Raw genomic sequence first — 21201 nt, forward strand, 5'->3', positions numbered from 1 at the left:
GCTTAACATGAGCACCCAGAGCAAGCCAGGCATTACCCAAAGCAATGACCAGTACACAGACGAGCAGAGGGGTCACCACTCTTAAGAATGTGTAGATTCATGGGCAAATGGAAACAGTCCTGTGTCCCAATACACCTTTGTAAGTAGCAAAATATATGAACACAATTCTACAATAACAAAGGATCACTCCCAACACTGGCCGGTGAGTCTACAGAGGGAGAGTGAGGGCAAGGCAGTATGCTAGATGCTACAATGGCAGTGTGTGCAAGGCACCGAGGAAGTCTTGGGATGGAGGCATATTCAAGTCCAGCTGAAAGAGATGAAGAGAGGTGGTAGCTCAGCTGAATCCTGTGTGATGGGGTGGATCAAGCGAAGAGAGCAACATTGTCAAAGTAGGAAAGAGTGAAAAGGCACAGTTGAGGAAAAGCAAGGATTTGGTGAGGCCAGAGTGTAGAGTTCAGGATGAATTTTAGCAGAAATGAGGCAAGATGTGGCGATTGTAGCTAAATTGACTGTTAGTTTTGGTTTTGTTGTTGTTGTTGTTATTGTTTTGTTTTGAATCAGAGTTTTCCTGTATAACGTGGACTGGCCTGAAATTCACTATGTAGTCCAGGGTTAAACTCGTAGTCTTCCTGCCTCAGTCTCCTGAATTCTAGGAGTACAGGCATGTACCACCATGCCTGCATAAATTGCCTTTGAAAACCCTTGGTCCTTCCTATTTTTGCTTATACTCTCTCTTCAACAAAATTAGAGATAAGGGCAAAATAGTTTCTGCTGGGTAGCGAGGGGATGGGGGAAGAGGGAGGGGGCAGGGGGGCTAAGGAGATGGTGGGGAAAGGGGGGGAAAATGACCCAAACATTGTATGCACATATGAATAAAAAAAAAAGAAAACCATGCCAAGTGTGAACTTATCCTGAGGCAGTGGGTCCTCTTTGAAGTCTGTAAGCTTCAAAGTGTCCTTGAGGAAGTCATCCAACATCAGAATAGGAATGGGTTGACGTCAGATAGTCACAGAGGCACAGAAGCTGATTTGAATCTTGACTCCCAGCTATTGGGGTGCTGCACTGGGTCTAGGAGAGTAGACTATCCTTTGCCAGTAACAGGTAAAGAATACTTAACAGAAGTTGTTACCTGTGGAGCCAGGATGAGAGAAGAGGAAAGCAGGATGAATGAAGTTTATGCCTTGAGTAAAAGCCAAATAGTGGTCTCATTCACAGAAACAGAAAAAAAAAAGAATGCATGAATGGGGGAAACAATGAGTTTAGCTTGAGTGTGAGGTGCTGTTCTGCCATTTGGCTGGGGATAGATTCAGAAGCCATCAGTGAATAGTGACTAAATCTGATCTTTCATCTCCATGCATTCCCCCATCTCACCTCAACTAACCCCACCCTCTTCTCACTCCCATTCCAGTTGTTCAATTTTGGTACTAAGGTGTCTTGTAAACTCATTTTACCTTGGCTCCATCTGAGGCACACAGGGAACGGACCACCCTCCCAATCCCCTTCTTCTGACCTCTACTCTATCCAACCACACTGTAGTAAAAAAGTAATAGATTTCAAAGCTATGCTTGCCCTAATATCTGGTACCTGTGAATATGGTAACATACATAACAAAAGGGATTTTGCGATGTGATTAAAGTTAAGCACCTTGTCCCAGGAGATTATACTGCATTATCCAGGTAAATACAATCAATCAAAAAAGTCCATAAAAGCAGAGAATCTTTCCAAGCTGCATAAATCCAGACCCATGGCGATGAGAAGGACTTAACCTACCTTTGCTGACTTGATGATGAAGGAAGAGGCCAGGAGCCAAAGAATGTGAGAAACCTCCAGAAGCTGGAAAAGTCAAAGAAACCAATCTCTCTCCTTCAGCTTCTGGAACAGAACCTGGTTTTCTAGATTCATTGATTACAAACTCATGATATCCACATCAGACCTCTGACCTACAGAACTGTAAGATAATATATTTGTTTTAAGCCACCAAACCTTTTGAACATGTTATAGCTGCAAAAGATAATTTGTTATAGCAGCAACACTCATGAAAAAAATCCCCCCTCATTTCAGACACAGTTCAAATTGAATTTTCTGCTGAAAGCAAATAGACAGCTCTTTGGGGAAAAAAGTGTTTGTATTAAAGAGAGGGCCAAGGTCCTTATTTTAAATAAGCAGTTCTGAGTTTCCTAGGGGGCCAAGAGAGCCCTGGAAAAGATAAAGAGAGGCCTGTAAAGGAGACAAGGGGACAGAAGGAAGAAAGAAAGAATCAAAATGACACGGTGTCAGCAAAACCAAGAGAGGACAGCATTTAAGTGGTAGGTGTTGATCAGAAGCACTAAATGCTACAGAGAGGAGAAAATTGAATTTGACAACAAGCAGGTCATGAGTGATCTTTCAAGGAAGCATTTTAGTGAAGAGATAGGGCAAAAGCCAGAATGTGGAGGACTAGGGAGAGATCAGAGAGAGAAATAAGAAGTAAATAAATTGTGAGCAGTCTTTTACAAAAGTCTATGCATTATTCATCTTTATATCTGTAGCACTCGGCACAATGCCAGAACATAGTGGGTGCTCATTAAATGCTGAATTGAAGGAAGTGCTGGAGTCAGTACACATGGACCAGCACTTCTCAAACATCATTGTTCATAAAAAGCACCTGGGGATTCTGACATAATAGATCTAATCAGCTCCCAGATGATGTTGGGACTTAGGTCTTCAGATCTCACTTTGAGTAGCAAAGTCATAAATCACCCCATTCAGCAATCATATCACCCTGGGCTCCCAGATAACATTATAATCCCAGAGACCAATATGACTTCCTTTTAATATTTTCTGACCACAGGTAACTGGAAGCATGGATAAGGGGAGGATGATTGCACAGCACAATAATTAGCCTGTCTGGGAAAGTCATCTCTCCTGAAATGGGAAAGGAAGTCCTGGACTGGGGATCCTTGATCCCATCTAACACGACTGGGGTTGAGTGTTCATCCCCCAGCCATGGAGGTTGGGTGGAGGATAAAATGACCCTCCCAATTGGTTTGGCCTGGAACTTTCTTTACTAGAAGCCCTTGGGCTAGAACCAGAGAAGAAAGAATTAATTGCCTTCAATAAAATCAAGGTCCCATCACTATAGAAAGGCAGAGTGGTACTATGAGTACAAAAGACGCCACACTCAGGTTTACGCTCCCATTTACAAACAAATGGCATCAAGATTCTTGATGACACCTCAGTGACTGGTAGGTTCCCTTGCATGTCACTTCTGTCTCTAAGACAATAGACCTGGCTGATTTCCTGCACTGCTCCCATGATACAGCGTGTTCTGGAGCTAAGCCAACCACCTTCCTTTATCCCTTTTGCAGAGGCCGGCACTGAAGGTGGTCCTGCCTGTTGCTTCGCTGAACAATTACAGCTGAGCCAATTACCTCTCTCCTGCTTATCTCTCTACCTGAACTAAGGAGAAGATTCATGCCAGACTCAGGATAAAGGAAACTAGACAGGCCACATCCTTCAGACCACACTAGAGTCCTGCTTCTGAAAACCCATCTCCTTTTGATGAGTCAAGCTTCCAGATTTAGAGAACATGGCACTGTCAATTGCTGGGATGACAAAAAGGTGCCTTAAGTGTATTATTTCCCCAAAAGAGCCAGGAGGGAAATTTTCAGTAACTATTGCTGTTGGGAAATTTAATTAAGTTTATACCTTCCCATGTGCTGGTTTTTATGACATACTTCCTGCTTCTCAACGATGCTACATTAACCTGTTCATCAACAATCCAAAGAAATCAATCAAGGAAATTTTCTAGATAAATCAAAACTGTAGACTATCTCAATAAATAACACTCATGCATCCTTTCAAGTTACTTACTGAGACACAGCACAAAGTGATGTTGAAAAACATGAACGTGGGAGTCAGAAAAGAACTAACTTCAAGGTCCTGTTCTATCCCTTATTAGCTAAGTGGTCTTGGGTATATTATTACATCTCTTTGAGCCCCCATTTTCCTATGTCTATGACAATTCACTGAGATGAAAATGTTTGTAAAGTGCTTAGCACAGTATCCAATACGCAAAAGAGTATTTTAACACATTTTTGTTAAGGGTCTGCTATGCACCATGTGATCTGCTAGGCGCTGGGGCACAGGGGTGAGTAAGATATAATAACAAAATATAAAATGAAATGAGTATTGAAGAATATCTGGTCTACCTCCCTAAGAAATGTGAGTGAGATCAAAAGGATGAAGGGACCTACACAAAGTCACAGGCTCCTGTAAGCAGGGCTGAGATAGGATGCAGGCCCAATTGTACCTTTGTCGTATTTCATGTCTCTTCAAAGATGGCTGTAGATTGGCTAAGATAATCAGGCATCTAAGATTATTGTTTCAAGCTGTGGAGTTACAGATCCTGTTTCAGCTTAAATTCTTAAATCCGCCACAATCAAGTCCCCAGTGACTGCCTGGTGATACTTTCACAGCAGCTTGTCTTTGCCGACTTAAAACTAGTGGCAAGAAGGCTGGTGGCTCCCAGCCCAGCTCTGAAGTGATGTCCTGCAGCAGGTGGCTCATATCCAGGGCCCCTTAGAGAAGGCAGGGCAAATCATAATTGCTGATTAGGTAGCAAGGGAGGGGGCCTGTGTCCCTGGCACCAGTTCCATAATGTAGCAGTACAGAGCACTATGGATGGTGGATCTACCTTGTGTCTCACAAACACCATCTAATCATCTAATCATAATTATATCATGCTACCCCTATCCTAGTCCCTTGGCAAGGCCCTAAGTGCCCCAACTTAGATCCAGGACCACAGCCAACTCTTGATGCTGTCTTTCATTTGTTTTGGCTTCTGGCAGAGTTTGAGCTACCCTGCCAGTCAAATACAAGGGGTTTTTAATTCCAGTCCAGATGGGGGCCAGTTCTCCTGCAGTGAGTAGGCCAGGCACTGACCCAGATGCCCTGAGATCCAGGCTGAGATCATGACCAAGGTCAGACTCTTCATACATGACATAGAGCCCATTACAAGTCTGAACATTTTGGATTCCATTTCTTACACCTCCCACAAACCAAAATCAGGTTGCCATGCACCTGTGAGAGCAGAGAGAGCCTGAATTCAGCCATCAAATCTAATGCAGTTGAGAAATCCAAAAAGCCTCTAAGACAAATTAATCTATTTGCAGAGTGTCCTTCCTCCTTTGAGATGTTCCTTGCCATCAGATCTTGGACAGGATGGAACTATTCATTTGCTATCTTTTTTTACTATACACCAGACTCTTTGTTAGGTAAACCGTTATATCAGCTCTCAAGACAACACAGTCTCTACCCTCTCAGAGCGCACAAATGTGCAGAGAATATAGACAGAAGCACTGAAGCATACCACTGATCTGAACTCAGGTGTCAGGGAAGGCACCCTTGAAGAAGCAAGGTGAAAACTGAGACCAGACCCTGAGTAGGAGTGTCTGAAGAAAGAGTGGAGTGTGTTCCAAACAAAGAGAAGATGGCTGTGAAGTGAGCATCACAAAATATTAATAGGAATGATGATGGTGGTGGTGGCTACCATTTATTTCATGCTTATTTCACAGTGGTTATTTTATATGGACAAATTAGATCTTTAAAAAGAGTGCTATTATCCCCATTTACAGAGGAGGAATGAAGACTCTGGGAAATGGGCAAAGTTATATAACTTTTGCTCAGTTCAATGGCCAGTAATTGAATTTTGTTTGCAGCTCCATTGAGGTATGATAAAAAATTATTTATAATTTATATGTACATGGTGACTTAATACAGGTATACATTGTGAGAGGATTACCACAGCCAAACTAATTAACATACACATTACATCAGATAGTTACCCATTTTGTTGTAAAGCATTTAAGATCTACTCTCAGTAAATTTCAAGAATTTATGCATTATTAATTATAGTCATAAGGCTGTACATTATAACTTAAGAACTTACCTTACAACTGAAAGTGTGTACCTTTTTATCAATATCTCCCCATTTCTCCTGATTCTATCCTCTACTCTCTGCTCCCAGAAAATACCATTCCCAGAAATCTGATTTTGACTCTCAGATTTCACATGTAAGTGAGATCATGCAGTAGTTGTCTTTCTGTCTGGCTCATTTCACTAAGCATAATTTGCTCCAGGTTTATGTATGTTGTCACAAGTGGCAGCGTTTCCTTCCTTTTTCAAGCAAGTAATATTTCATTGTTCATTCTTCCAGTATAGGAACTTAAGTTATTTCCGTATCTTGACTATTGTGGATAATGCTGCAATGAACACGGGATCTTTTCATTTCATTTGGGTATATACCCAGAAGTAGAAGAACTGGTTCATACAGTAGATCAATTTTTTTTGAGGAACCTCCTACTGTTTTCCATAATGGATGTACCAATTTACATCTCCACCAACATTGCACAAGGGTTTCCTTTTCTCAAACTCTTATCAACACTTGTTTGTTATCTCTTAACTTTTTTATTTTAGATATTCTAACAGGCATAAGGTGAAATCTTATTGTGGTTTCTATTTAGATTTCCTCAATGACATCCCTTAGTGATATCAAGCACCTTTTCATATGTGCTGGGCATTTTTAATGTCTTCCTTGGAAAAAAATTTCTATTCAAGTCCTTCTGTCCATTTTTTTCCTATCAGGTTACTTGGTTGTGGGTTTTTCATTTTGTTTTGTTTTATTGTTATTGAGTTGTATTAGTACCTAACATATTTTGGATTTTAATACCTTATTGAATCAATGCATTATAAACATTTTCTTCCATTATGTAGGTTGCACTTTCATTCTACTGGTTATTTCCTTTGCTGTGCAGATGCTTTTAAATTTGATGCAGTCTCTGTTTGTTTTTCTTTTGTTGCACATGTTTTTGATGTGATATCCAAAAAATCATTAAAAATCATTGCCAAGGGATATACCCAAAAGAATGCAACTCCAGAGGCACCTGCACACCCATGTTTATTGCAGCACTATTCACAATAGCCAAGTTATGGAAACAGCCAAGATGCCCCACTACTGATGAATGGATCAAGAAAATGTGGTATCTATACACAATGGAATTTTACTCAGCCATGAAGAAGAATGAAGTTTTATTAATCACAAGTAAATGCATGGAACTAGAGAACACCATTCTGAGTGAGGTTAGCCAAGCTCAGAAGACCAAAAATCGTTATGTTCTCCCTCATATGTGGACTTTAGATCTAGGGCAAATGCAGCAATGTTGTTGGACTTAGGTCACATGACAAGGGGAGAGCACATACGGGAGATATAGGAATAGGTAGAAAACCCAAAACATGAAAGTGTTTGATGTCCCCACTCCAGAGGAACTAATACAGAAACCTTAAAGCAACAGAGGTTAACACAAGAAGGGGATCAGGAACCAATATAAAGATCAGTTAGAGATGAATCAACTTGGGTTGTAACACATTTGTGCATGGAAGCAATGTTAGGAATCTCTCTGTATAGCTATCCTTAACTCAACTAGCAAAATCACTTTGTCTTTCTTATTATTGCTTATGTCTTCTCTTCAACAAAATTAGAGATAAGGGCAGAACAGGTTCTGCCTAGAAGTGAGGGGGGAAAAGGGAGAGAGGGTGGGGGGGGAGGGGGAAGAAATGATGCAAACAATGTACGCACATGTGAATAAATGAAGAATAAAAAATTTTTAAAAAATCATTGCCAGGGACAATAGCAAGGAGATTTTCCTCTCCATATTCTTTTAGGACTTTCATAGTTTTGGGTGCTATGCTTAAGTCTTCAATCCATTTAGGGTTTATTGTGTGTGTGTGATATAGGATAAAGGTCCAATTTCATTCTTTTGCATGTGGATATCTTGTTTTTCTAACACCATTTATTGAAGAGACTCTCCTTTTCCCCATTATTCTTGGAAATTTTGCAAAGATAAGCTGACTATATAAGTTTAATTCTGAGCTCTCTGTTCAGTTCCTTTGGTCTATATGACTGTTTTTAAGCCAACACCACACTGCTTTGATTATTATATACAGCTTTATAATATAATTTTAAATCAGGAAGGATGATGCATCCAGCTTTGTTTTTTGTCAAGATTGTTTTAGCTTTTTCATTCACTATTTAAATCCCTTTTATTTCTTTCTCTTGACTTACTGCTCTGACTAAGAATTCTAGTACTATATTCACTAAGAGCAGGAAGAGTGGACACCATTGTCTCATTCCTGACTTTAGAGGAAATTATTTCAGTTGTCCCCTGTTTAGTATGATATTGACTATAGGTTTGTCATATATAGCCTTTATTATGTTAAAGTAAATTCCTCCTATTCCTAGTTTCTTCAGAACTTTTATCACAAAGGATGATAAATTTTGTCAAATCTCTTTTCTGTATCATTTGAGATAATTGTATTATTTTTTCCTTTATTCTGTTAATATGTTATGTCACATTTATTGATTTGCATATGCTGAACTATCCCCACATCCCAGGGATAAATATCAGCTTGATCATGGTAAATGATCATTTAATGTATTATTGAATTCAGTTTGTGATAATTTTGTTGAGAATTCTTGTATCTGTGTTCTTCAGGAATACTTGCCTGCAATCATCTTACAATGTGCTGGACTAATTTCAGTATCAAGGTAATACTTGCTTCATAAAATGACTTTGGATGTGTTCCCTCTACTTCAATTCATTGGCAGAGTTTCAAAAGAATTGGTATTATTTTTTTCTTTAAAAATGGGTAGAATTCACCAGTAAATCCATATGATCCCAAGACTTTGCATTGTGAGATTTTTGATAATAGAGTCAGTCTCCCTTCTCATTATTGGTGTGTTCAGATTATCCATTTCTTTAAAATTCAATCTTGGTAATATCTCTTTCTATGAATTCATTTCTTTTAAGTTATCCAATTTGTTGGCAAATAGTTGTTCACAGTAGTCTTTGTATTTTGTAGTACTTTGTATTTCTGTAAGCTTCCTTAAACTATACTTTAAATTCTTTGTCAGATAATTCATAGACCTCTATTTCTTTGGGGACCATGTCTTTGGTGTCAATTATTAGAAAATGAAGGTGTTCCTGGTGGTGTCATGTTTCCCAATGTGTGTATAGTATGTGTGTGTGTGTGTGTGTGTGTGTGTGTATGTGTAAGTCTAGTCTTGCTATCTTCACATTTGAAGAAGCAGTCACCTTCTCCAGTATCTAACAGTGGGGAAGACTTCCTGGAAAAATACCTTCACCAATTATCCAGGCCAAGGATTCAGAGACTCTGTCAGACCTTTTCTATGGATGGCTTAGCTCTACTCCTTTTGCTCCTTTTTGGTGTGGGGGTCTGAGGGAGGGGAATTTGTAAGATCATATACTTGTTCTCCATCCTTCAAAGACAAACTGGTTCCTAAGAGTCTCCCATTTGTTTTCCCTAACGTGATGCCCTGACATGGTCAAGTTCTTTTGCCTTCTCCCAGGCCCACAGATATCAGCCAGTTAAGTACATATGCTCACAAATCATCTGAAAAGGCTCTCACATAGCATATGAGGAGGATGCAAGGGGAGCCTATGATGGCTGGCTAGGGTCATGGGTAGGACATGTGGAGCTCTGAAGACAACCATGGCCAGTTAGGAGTTTCACAGTCAAGACATCCCATGGGCTCATGGGCAGGCTTCCTGATGGATCCTGCAAAACATTTAGCCAGATGCATGGTCTTTTGTTGTTTCTTACTTTATTACACTTCCACTTTTCTTCATGGGAGGAATCATAAATTAACAGAATTTCTTTTTCCCTGACCTGTGATACCCTGGGAAGGAGTGGCATGGATAGAATAAAATCATTCTTCTTATTCTCTTCATTGTGTTTTGTTTGTTTGTTTGTTCCAACAAAAATGCTGGGACTTCTCTATTGTACTCCCACATTTCACATAGGTACTCTTATCTGTGAGTGCTGTCAAAGTCAGTGCACTATGGGAAGATGATAGTAGAAAACCCCTATTCTGTCATCTTCTTAATGTCACTCCATCTCAGATAACTTCCTTTCTTCCTTTCTCTCCCTCTCTCCCTCTCCCCCTCTCCTTCCTTCCCTCCCTCCCTCCCTCTCCCCTCCTCCTCCTCTTTTGAGATAAGGTCTTGCTCCATAGCCCAAGCTTAGAGAGATCCTCCTATGCTTCCCAAGTGCTGGGAACTACAAATGTATCCCACCTTGCCTGGCTTCAAATAATTTTCAGTTGCAGACAACAGTGCTATGGAGCCATCCTAGAGGGCTTCATGAAAGGAAAATGTCCACCACAGTCCTCTTCCAACTCTGAGCTAAATGGCCTTTTGTTGGTGCTTGTTGAAATCAGCTATGTTCTAAGTATTTACATTATAAAAATTAGTATTTTTTAAAGGAGGGATCTTAGTGTTTCTAGATAGTTAGTTGAACATTTGCAAGATCAAGGCAGTAAATGACAGGGTGATGACTAGAACTAAGAGCTCATTATGTCTGCATTGCTTTCACTCCAATATCAGTGTAAAGCAGGGTTTTCCACACTTTGGTGTTCATAAGAACCACTGAATAATTGAATTTTAATCCAGTCCAGCCTGGCTCTTGGGCCTGTTCTCTAAATTAGCACCATTCAATTATTCATTCACTCATTCCTTCATTAGCTCACACTTAGCACCTGACCAGGAGTCAGGGGTATGAAGAAGAAAAAGATAAGTACCTGCAGCCAAGGACTTTGCAATCTCTAAAGCAGTACATGAGAACTGCCCCCCACCCCAAGATAGCCTACCCAGCAGCCAGGCCCATTCTTTCACCAAGGCTGGAAGAAGGTACAGATAGAGATCCTCTCTGCTACTTTTCAAGGGTTGTTATAATAAATTACCACAAACTTAGTGGCTTAAAGCAAAAAATAATTTATTCTTTCACAGTTGTGGAACTAGAAATCTGAAATCAAGGTATCAGGAACACTCCTTCCTGAGAACCATAAAGGCAAATTCTTTCACTCTTCTTTTGGGTTTTTGGTTTGGGGATACTTCTCTCCTTCACATGGCTTTCTTCCATGTGTCTGTGTGTTCTGGGCAAGCATTCTACCACTAGAGCCACACCAGCAGCCCTTGCCAAGCTGGCCTTGAACTCATGATCTTACTCACTCCACATCCCAAGTAGCTGGGACCTCAGGGGTGCACAACCACACCTGGCTTCTTCTGTACTTATAAGGACACTTAACATTGGACTATGGCCCACAATTGATCCAGGAAAGGATGAACTTATCTTGAGATACTTCATTTCATTACATCTTCAAGGATCTTTTTTTCCAAATAAGATCACATTCTCAGGTGCCAGGAATTAGGACTTGGATATATCATTTTGGCGGCCATGATTCAGCCTACTAAACCTATGTTCCATGTTTCTAGATATTTAAAAGTTATAAAACACACTCACAAACCAGGAAATAACTTACAGTTCACCTTTAGACTTATACCATCATAATGACAAAATTTTAAAATATCAAGATCAAATGAAGTTAATTATCTTGACTTCTGTTTAGGTGGTGTATTGACAGCCTGGTAATATTTAAATAAGTAAGAAATGCATACATAATTCATAAATTGTTTTATATATGTATACATATATTCTATGAAATTTATTTTTCTTGCCTTCAATTAAGTAAAATCACTAAGTATGCTCCTATAATCAAGAGTTTCATGTAATTTGTATTCAATTGATACAAATGAGGATAATGGCGATGCTTACCTCACAAGGTTGATGTAAGGATGAAACAAGTTCAGTCTGCAAAAAATAAAACCTAAGTTGTATTTGAAGTATGCAAAATTTTACTACATAATCATTTAAGATGTCAATTCATAATAAAAATTTATAATGTTGAATTTATTTCTCAAAGAATTTTATTTCTATTATTCCAAAATATTGTTATGTTTTCATTTAAAAGGTAAAATATATGATATAATTAATATCACATTTTCAAACATTATTTAAGTTACACTAATTTTTTATGGTTCTGAGGTTTGAACTCAGGGCCTCATGCTTGCTAAGCAGATGCTTTACCACTTGAGCCGCTCCGCCAGCAAAATTACCTTAATTTTTAATTTAACTTTTTGTTTGTTTATTTGAGATGGGATCTAGCTATGTAACCCAGGCTGGTTTCTAACTCACTGTAAAACTGAGATTTGCCTCGCACTGGTGATCTTCCTGTCTGCCTATGCTCCACGAGTACCAGGATAAGAGGCAAACAACTCCACGCCTGACATAATTTAACTTTTGAAAATTTAATTAAAACTTAATAAATAATATTATTTGCAAATTGAGCAGTCAATGCCCATATAGCTGACACATCAAGAATCAGTGCTATGCTGAATATGGTGGTACATGCCTATAATCCCAGTACTCAGGAAGCTGTGGCAGGTGAATCACAAGTTCCAGATCAGCCTGGGCTTCATAATGAGACCCTGTCTCAAAAGCCCCCCTGCCAAAAAAAATCAGTGCTATATTTCAAACATGTTGCATCTAGGTCTACATCTATATAAACTTAAGAGCAATATGGAATTTTTTGATATTGCAAAGTATTAATACCTCATTCATCATGAGCAGTTTTTTTGTGCCTCCAAAACCACAAACTGAAACATAGTAACAAGCAAAAAGTATAAGTAAAAAGAGTGCGTGAAACTTCAAAAAAAAGAAAATGTATTTTATCATGCCACAACCTATGGCATTCAGGCTACCTGAGAGGAAGGATTTGACATATTTATTTGTCTTTCTCATAAGTAAGCACCTCCACTGGTCAAGTTCCTCTTGTCTTTTTCTAATGATTACAAGAGCTACCTACATAACTGCATGAACTGACTCATGTTCAAGAGCAGGAGTGAGAGATGCAGAGAAACCTTTTCTTGTGGCCTAAATGGTGCCACTTACCGCAGACATGTCAGGGTTGCAGGTCATGATATGCCAGTTCTAATAGCTGGATCCATAATGACAGAGGCAGCTGTGTTTTCTTTTTCTTATGTATGCTTTTGTGTGTGTGTGTGTGTGAGAGAGAGAGAGAGAGAGAGAGAGAGAGAGAGAGAGAGAGAGAGGGAGGGAGAGAGAGAGAGACAGAAACAGAGACTGTGCTACCCATAACCTTTTAAATTGCAAGGATGGGTTCATGGCCATTCTCACCTTGGGCAAGTTCTGGACTGTAACTCCCAGAAATCTATTGATGTCTTCTTACTGAGTCTAAATTCCACCTGGCTCCCCAGCCTTGTAGGTCACCAACCTGCCTCTGAGGCCACCATTTACCTTCTTCTGGAACCAGCTGACCTGTGTGTTTCCAGACTCTCTCGATACTCCATTTACTAGGGTCCTTTGGATTTCTCACTATACAGCAGCCTGTCTGTGCCTACAATAAAGCTCCAGTTGTCTTTTTAAAAGGCAATCAAAGTGGAGTCCTTAGATGACCTCTTTGCTCTCACAGCCTCTGTAAGGTAGACTTTTTCCCTACTGAAGGATTAATTGGAATTATAGGTCTGCATGACCAGCTAATAGCATGACAGTGTTTAAAAAATGTCATAGGGGTTCATTTCCCCCATCCATGACTGGTACAGAACCTTAATAAAATAAGAGTTGCACATGATGATCAAATAGTGAAATCCAGAGGACAAACACTTATTTTTGTTGTTGCCAATAGTTTTAAAATTTGATTGTGAATGTTTTCAAGCAGGACTTGCAACCTTTCCATGATTTTCTTGTACTCAGGCCAATCTGTACTCTTACACCACCATTACGGTTTGGTTATTGTTTTGTCTGCTTTGTCTATATTGTGGACTGAACTCAGGGTCTAGTGCTTGCTAGGCAGGCACCCTGCCACTTGAGCCACATCTCCAGCTGTAGCCTGGCCCTATTTGTAAATAATAAAGCATCATTTTTAGAATGAAATAGAGGTGGATTGGTTTCTCTGCCCCACTTATTACCATCTATGCACTCTTAGATAAATTATATGCCTTTCTGTATAGCTTTTCAGAACTCAACTTTCTCTTATTTCAAATGAGAAGCCAAAACTTACCATAGCAGGTTTTGGATGACAACTAAAATTAAATGTGTTTCTCATAGCATTTGCACACATTAGATGCTCAATCATTGTTGGTTCTTTACCCTCATTCCAGCTCCTGTATCCTCTAGCCACACTCTCAAATCTGCTGATGAAGTTGAGGTGTCTTAGTCTGGATACATTATAACTGGGCTGTGAACGGGGCTTCTCTCTTCCTCCTTTTGGAAGAAGCAATTAACGAGTTGGGGGACAGGCTGCAACCAGGAACCTAAGTCAACGAAATCCAATAAATGACTTCTTCTATTATGTCGAAATCATGGGTGCTCGTAGATACTAATTGACTGTCTTCTCCACTTTCCTCTACAGCATTTAAGTAGTTCTTTAACACAATTTTATTTTGGAGCTTCCTAATTATATTACTCCAGGAACCTACTGTCAATGAGCTTGCCCATGGGGGAAAAAAAAAGGAAGAACTATTTATACATTCTTATATTCCACAAGCATTTATGGAGTAACTCTGATGCTCTTGGCTCTGCAGAACATGCTGAAGTATAAGATGCAGTCCTTGCCCTGGAGGAACTTAAAGACTCACTAGTGAGAAATAATAAATAATGTGGAAAAGGATTAAATCTAAAGTATATAAACCAGATGATGGGTATTTAAAGGGAATGGTGTGTGAGACCTCAATGCTATAATATACCTGTAGTTATTTATACAACATTTTATTCTAAATAAACCAGATAGTAAAATGTATCCTGGACCAGGCAAACAGCATGAACAGAGCCTTGGCAACTCGACTAAGTCAGCAAGAGGCTGACCAGTTAGAGTGAAAGCCCCATGTAGAGGAATACTTTCATTTCTGTAGACACAATCAAGCACTAAATGATAGCTATAAAAGCACAAGTGTTTTTCCTGCCCTTGGCCTTTCTCCTACTTGGGCCAATCTGTCATACTCTAGTCTAACAACACATTTCAAGTGTTGTGTGAAAAGTATCACTTCCATTCAAAACCTTTCAATGGCTCTGAATCCCACTGCTCACAGTAACCAAACTGCCCTGTATCCTTGTAAATCAGTTACGGCCTCAAGAGTTGGCTGTAGTGCAACTGGATAAAACAAGGAATGCAAACTGGATTTAAATTCCAGTCCCACCATCACACCTAAAGAACATAACTCAGCTTACCTGTGCCTCAAATCCATACCTCAAAGGTACTTAGTTCCCAGCTGTAATCCCAAGAACTTGGGAGGCAGAAATCAAGAGGATCATGTTTCAAGGCCAGCCTGGGGAAAAATGTTAGCAAGACCTCATCTCAACGAAAATATGGGCATAGTAGAGCATTCCTGTCATCCCAGTTATGTGAGAAGCTTAAGTAGGAGGATCAAGGTCCAGGCTAGACAGGAGGGAAAATGCAAGACCACACCTAAAAGATAAGTAAAGCAAAAGGACTCGAGTGTGGCCTCAGTGACAGAGTGTCTGCCTATCAAGCATGAGGCTTTGAGTTCAAAACCCCAGTAAAATCCAAAAGAGGAGATAAGAAAGAGTAATGAAGGTGGTGTATTTGATCAAAGTACCTAATATGTCTGTGTGGAAATACCAATGAAAATGTTTATCCAATTCATATATGCTAATAAAAATAGAACGGATAAAAGGTCCCACTTCTCAATGCTGTTGCGTTGAAGATTAAGTTCCCAACTTAATCTTTGGGAGGCACATAGTGCTATGTTTGAAATACTTTATAAAGTGACATTTGAAGAAATAACAGCTGAGATTCCCTTTAATCTGCAGAAAAAAGGTTGGAAGGACAAGAGGTCCCATTCATGTAGGAAGACAGTGGCTACCATCCTGCTCTACTTCATAGTAGTTATGCCATGTCTGAGCACACTCTAGAAAAGACACGTGCAAATGTGAGTGAGGTCATTCATGAAGTCCACCATGCCACTTGGACACTACCTGTACTGTCACACAGACCAGGCCCTGAGGATAACACAGAGGAGGGGAAACATGGAGCCATGCTCTCGGAAGGTTATCTTCCATCCCAGTCATTGCACATGAAGGCCTGAGGAGTACATGGAACACAGGCAGGGGAGTGGATAGACTGGTGACAGGGTGAGGGATGAGAAAATGCCCAAGCCAAGCTGTGTGAGAAGGGTGATATGACTGCTTCCCCTCTGTCTCCCACACTGGCTTTGAATCTAGGGAACCCTGGAGACTTGGTTGGAACAGTGCTGGGCACTTTCCTGGCACACTCAGCAAAGACAAGGAGAAAGCTGCTTGTGTGCCCAGGGCTCTCCCCAAAGCCCAACCTTAAGTGTCCCCATGAGAACTTCACTCCCACACAAAGCAGAGAAAGAGCGCCCTCGGCTCCATCTGTCAGCTCCTCAGTGGACTTTATTCCCTCAAGGCTGAACTGCAAAAAACAGTTATTTTTGCTATACTGTCTTTTTATTTCTTTTCAAGCCCCTATTTCCTATTCTGTAATTATTGCCAAGAAATGTTCACAGAAAACATGCTAGGTTTCTGACAGTCTGTCATGTGGGAGAGAGACAAGCTCTTCCTGTGTGCCTCTTGAAGACTGAAGTCTGGCTGGGTGAGGTGCAGGGAGATAGGTTCTGGACGTTGGAAATTAAAAACTCTAAGAACAGCAGCAGGGAGCCTCTTGTGCAAGTCACCCTGAGACAAGACACAGAAACACTAAAGAGCAAGTAGCGGTTGGCCTTACCAATTCTATAGCATGTCTTCATTGAGTTTTTGTTATTTTAGAATGATCATTATAAAGCCTTTAAAAATTACAGAAATGTTTAACATAACAGAATGGTCCTATAACCTCATCTTTCAGAGAACAACACTAACACTTTGATGTGTATCCTTTTAGATGTTTTCCAACATAATAAAAACTTTTAGATATGAAAGGAAGATCATACCATAAGTAGATAGCCTTGTAACTTGCCCACACACACATATAATTACATCTGGAAGCCTTTCCTATACCCGCCTATGAATGATTAACTTGTTCTTTTTATAGACTACATTATTCATTCATTCACAAACACATATTGAACTCAACGTCAGGCGCTGTTCTGACCACTAGAACACACAATGGCAAATGTTCTAGCCACAGTAGTAAATAAAACAAAGCCTTTTCTCTCCTGAGATTTCAAATTCTAGAAAAGAGAAATAAACATACCAACAAACAGATAATATATTAAATGACAGACAAGATACATGCTAAAAAAGAAAACAAAAATTTAAAGGGACATTGTGCAACAAAAAATGCCGTTTTAGGTCATGGAAGGCTTCTCCTAGGGGTGTGTCAATAATGTATTGCTGTGTAACAAATTGCCCCAAAGTTTTAAAACAACAGTATTTGTTACCTCATGGTTAATGTAAGCCAGAGAGCCATGAGTGGCTTAGCTGTGTTCTGCCAGTCAACATCGATCTCACAGGTCTGCAGTCATCTGAAGGTTCGACTGGGGAGCATTCTCTTCCAAGCTCAGATGATTGTTGGCAGGAATTCATTTCTTACAGGCTGTTCTCAGAGGGTCTCTGCCCCTCACTAGCTCTTGGAGAGAAACGTCCCTCAGTTTCTAGCCACATGGGCCCCTCCATAGGGCAGTTCACAACAGGGCAGCCTGCTTCATCAGAGAACAAACAATGAGAATGGGAGAGTTAGAGAATCAGAGAAAGAGAGAGACAGAGAGAGTACTTTAAAATCAATTCTCAGAAGTGGCATTTTCCCTTTTTTTCTTATACTCAATTCACTTTAGCAAATCATTAGGTCCAGCTACACTAAGCGGCGGGGGGGTGGGGGGTGGGACTCACAAGATGTGAAGGCCAGGAGGTGGGATCTTGAGGAACACTTTAGATGCTGTCTGCCATGGTTTGGTATTGGAAAGGAGACATAAATGAAGGGATGAGTGAGCCAAGTTAAATCTGAGGAAAGAACCTTCCAAGAGGGAAAAGCAAGTGCAAAGGGCCTGAGGATAGAACTGCCTTGAGGGACAGCCAGAGCCCCTGTGGCTGGAGGAGGAGGAGAGGAGTGTTGGGAAATGAGATTGAAGAGGAAAGCAGTGATCATATCATGCCAGGCATTGGGGTTTTGTTTAAAGAGTAATAAGAAGCTAACGCACTCCCCACCATGTGTTATAATAATTCACTTACCTAACTGTCTATTGATGAAGATCACTTGGAATTTTATTTCTAAAATTGTCCACACACATGTATATGTGTGTGTGTGTGTGTGTGTGTGTGTGTGTGTGTGTGTAGATAGATATGCATTTGTGCTGAACTGATGTATATATTCTAGGGGGATTTATCAAAAGATGAATACATTTAAGGTGTGTATACACAAATTTTGCTAAACTGCATTCAAAATGGCTTTTTCAATTGACTCTCTCATGGATATTTTACAGAAGAAGAGCCCTGGCCAACACCAAGTGTTATTAGGCTTCTGAATCTTTGTTAATCTGACAAGGAAAAGTGGCATTTCATTGTGATTTGTATTTGTTTTGTCTCTGAAGAGGATGAACATTGTTGAGTCTATAGGAAGGAAGAAATTTTTCTTCCTCTGCAGGCTCTGACGAGGTCTCAGGGTCCTCCACTCTGGTCATCTGTGATGGAAACAGGCCTTACAGCTCTGGTACTGCCTTGGTACTGCTTCCCTTTGCTTCCTGTGGCCCCAGAGCCCATGCCTTCTTCTGCACCATACAGCCTTTGCTTGTGGCCTTTGCCTGACCTTCTTCCCCTCATGCACCACTCTTCAACTGTCAGACCCAGGTAACTCCTCAGGCTCCAACATCCACCACCTCTGCCATGCTCTCTACAAGAGCTCCAAGGCACTCAAAGCCCCTCCCCCCAGGTAACCAGGTGAAGTGATGTCAGGAAGATGTACACCAGGCTGCTATCTAACTCCAGCTCCTATATTGCACTGATCTTGAGCAAAGTGCTAAAACAATGTGCCTCTGTACTTCCCCAAACTCAGGCCAGAAATAATAATCATTATTAGGTAGGCTGTTATGAAGATTAAATGACAAAGTTTTTAAAAAGTACTAAGAATAGTATCAGGTACTTAGTTGGTGATCAGTAAATGTGAGCTCTGCCATTCCATTCTACCCACTGGTATCTGAGGCCAAGAAGGCTGAGACAGTACCTTACTCATTTTTATATTCCCAACAGCACCTGAGGTGGTGCCCTGCACAAACCAAGATTTGATAATTATTTGTATAATTATTTGTGTGTGTGTCAAATACAAGAATTCACACTTAAACGAATGAATGAATTAATGTGCAATCTTAATATGGAGGGATTTAACTGCCAACTGTTATCTCTGTACAACTGGGAATCCTTGAAGGATTTCATGAAGATTAAATAACATAAAGTAATGTTTTAAGAAGGAATTTAAGGAATAAGTAAATTTGCAAATAAGATTTTTTAAAAACCTACAGATTTCCTCAGTCCTCACAAAGGCCAGTACCCAACACACACTTGGAAGCATGTTTTATGTTGTCTGCTCTTCAGACCAGGTATGCATAGGCATGGTTACCCTCACCTATTTTCCCAGCCCACTCTGTCTCCCAGTGGCCCATTACCAAGAAGAGCCCTCTCTAGAGATGGACAGGCAAATGTGCTCACTGCTTTTGCCTCAGACGCTCTCTCTAGCATGTACAGTGGTTTAAAATAGAGACAGACAACCAGAGCTACAGGCTCACAGATAGATTTTGCTTCACGGGCACGGTATTCTCTAAAAATTAAATCAAAACTCAAGAGATTTAAATTTTAAAATATAGATATCTTATGAAATCTGAGGTCTGGCCATTGGGCCAATACTCCCTGTGTTGGTAACAGTTTGTCTGAAGCAATGGGTACCATTGCTTCTATTCCTAAGAGATTCTGCCATGAGTTTAGGATTTTCTCCTAGTTATTGAGGATTGTGGACTTCCCAGGTTATGTTCTCCAAAATGTCTTTCATGGAAAGTTTATGTAGGTTCACCTGGAATAAAAGGGGTGGTTAAACAAATACTCAGTATCCAAGAGGGTAGACTTGTAGACAATGCCCACGTGTATTGATAATAGGACTTTTTCTCAGGGGTTAAGGAACACTTGTGCTGTGCTTTTGGGAGGTTGTTTGGGACTGAAATACTCATTAGTGAAGGGCAAGCCACTCAAGTAGCTTAGCTTTCATTCAACATAAACAATGAAATAAGCAAGTGGGGACCAGGATAGTCTGGAAATTAAGCAGACCCCTGCCAAGAGAGATGACTCTACTTTTCCCTGGAGGGATCAACCACAGAGGGAGCTGGGGAAGAAGGGGACTGTTGCCTTCACTCAGGATCTTGGAAACCGACTCTGAGATGGAGGAGTTGTGCAGGAGGTTTTTCAAGGCTTGCATTGGGGAAGACAGAGGCCTCAGATGATGCTACATGGAACTTGGGATCTGCAGGTACATTCAGAGTTGCCCTCAAATTGAAGCAAGGAGACCAGTTTTGCTACTCTACATATCAACCAAGAGAGTATAACCTCAGGGAAGGCAGTGTCACAAGCTGAAAGGGATATGACTGTTATCAGCAGCAGCCAAGACTCTAGGCTCGAGCAGATGAGTGTCAGTCCTGATAGGTGCTCCTACTGGACCCCACACATCTGCAATGCCCACCTCCTTTCTTCAGAAAGACATGGTCCATCGTCTCTACCATTGACAGCAACAGTGGCAGTGTAAAAGTCAGAAGGTAAGACTTAGAGGCAAGGCTTTGCCATATTGATTCCAACTTTTAACACTAGCAAAGGGGATAATCTCTCCAAAGCACAGTTCTGGTTACATTACTACAATACTTAAAAATCATCAATGACTTCACATTTCCTCCTGAATGAAGAACACATGTCTTAGCCTGATATTCTAGGCCCTCCATATCTGTCTCAGGCAATTTTTCCAGTTCCTCTTTCATTATTCTCCTGCAAAGCTTAACATTGAGTGGTATTCCCCAAGAAGTTATCACAGTTCTCCTTCACCCCTTCACTATTGGCTAGTCTTTCTACCTAAAAGAATCCTATCTCCTATCTCCATGCATCTAAATCTTATCCAACTTTCTTGGTCCAGCCCAAATATCTCTTCTAGGTCCATCTAATTGGAAGCAATCTTTCTCTAATCTTGTAATAATATTTGTAACATGAACTCTATGTAACTTTTCTCATCTTAAACCAATAAAACTCCTTAAAGGCAGGATTAGGTTTCATTAAACATCTTGTGCA

General features: G+C 40.3%; 1 long non-coding RNA gene across 1 annotated transcript in view; it reads right to left on the reverse strand.

Annotated features, from left to right (window-relative positions):
• Window positions 1–834: 834 nt before the first annotated feature.
• LOC141418487 (uncharacterized) overlaps window positions 835–21201 on the reverse strand; it is a 115406-nt gene continuing 95039 nt past the window's right edge. The window contains exons 6-9 of the long non-coding RNA XR_012443125.1: window positions 17334–17591; window positions 11674–11709; window positions 1774–1951; window positions 835–1132 (exon numbers count right to left, since the gene is read on the reverse strand). This is a non-coding gene — a long non-coding RNA (uncharacterized lncRNA). The remainder of the gene's footprint in view (window positions 1133–1773; window positions 1952–11673; window positions 11710–17333; window positions 17592–21201) is intronic.

Source organism: Castor canadensis, chromosome 17 (assembly GCF_047511655.1).
Source record: "Castor canadensis chromosome 17, mCasCan1.hap1v2, whole genome shotgun sequence".
In the NCBI taxonomy this organism is placed as follows: Eukaryota; Metazoa; Chordata; class Mammalia; order Rodentia; family Castoridae; genus Castor; species Castor canadensis.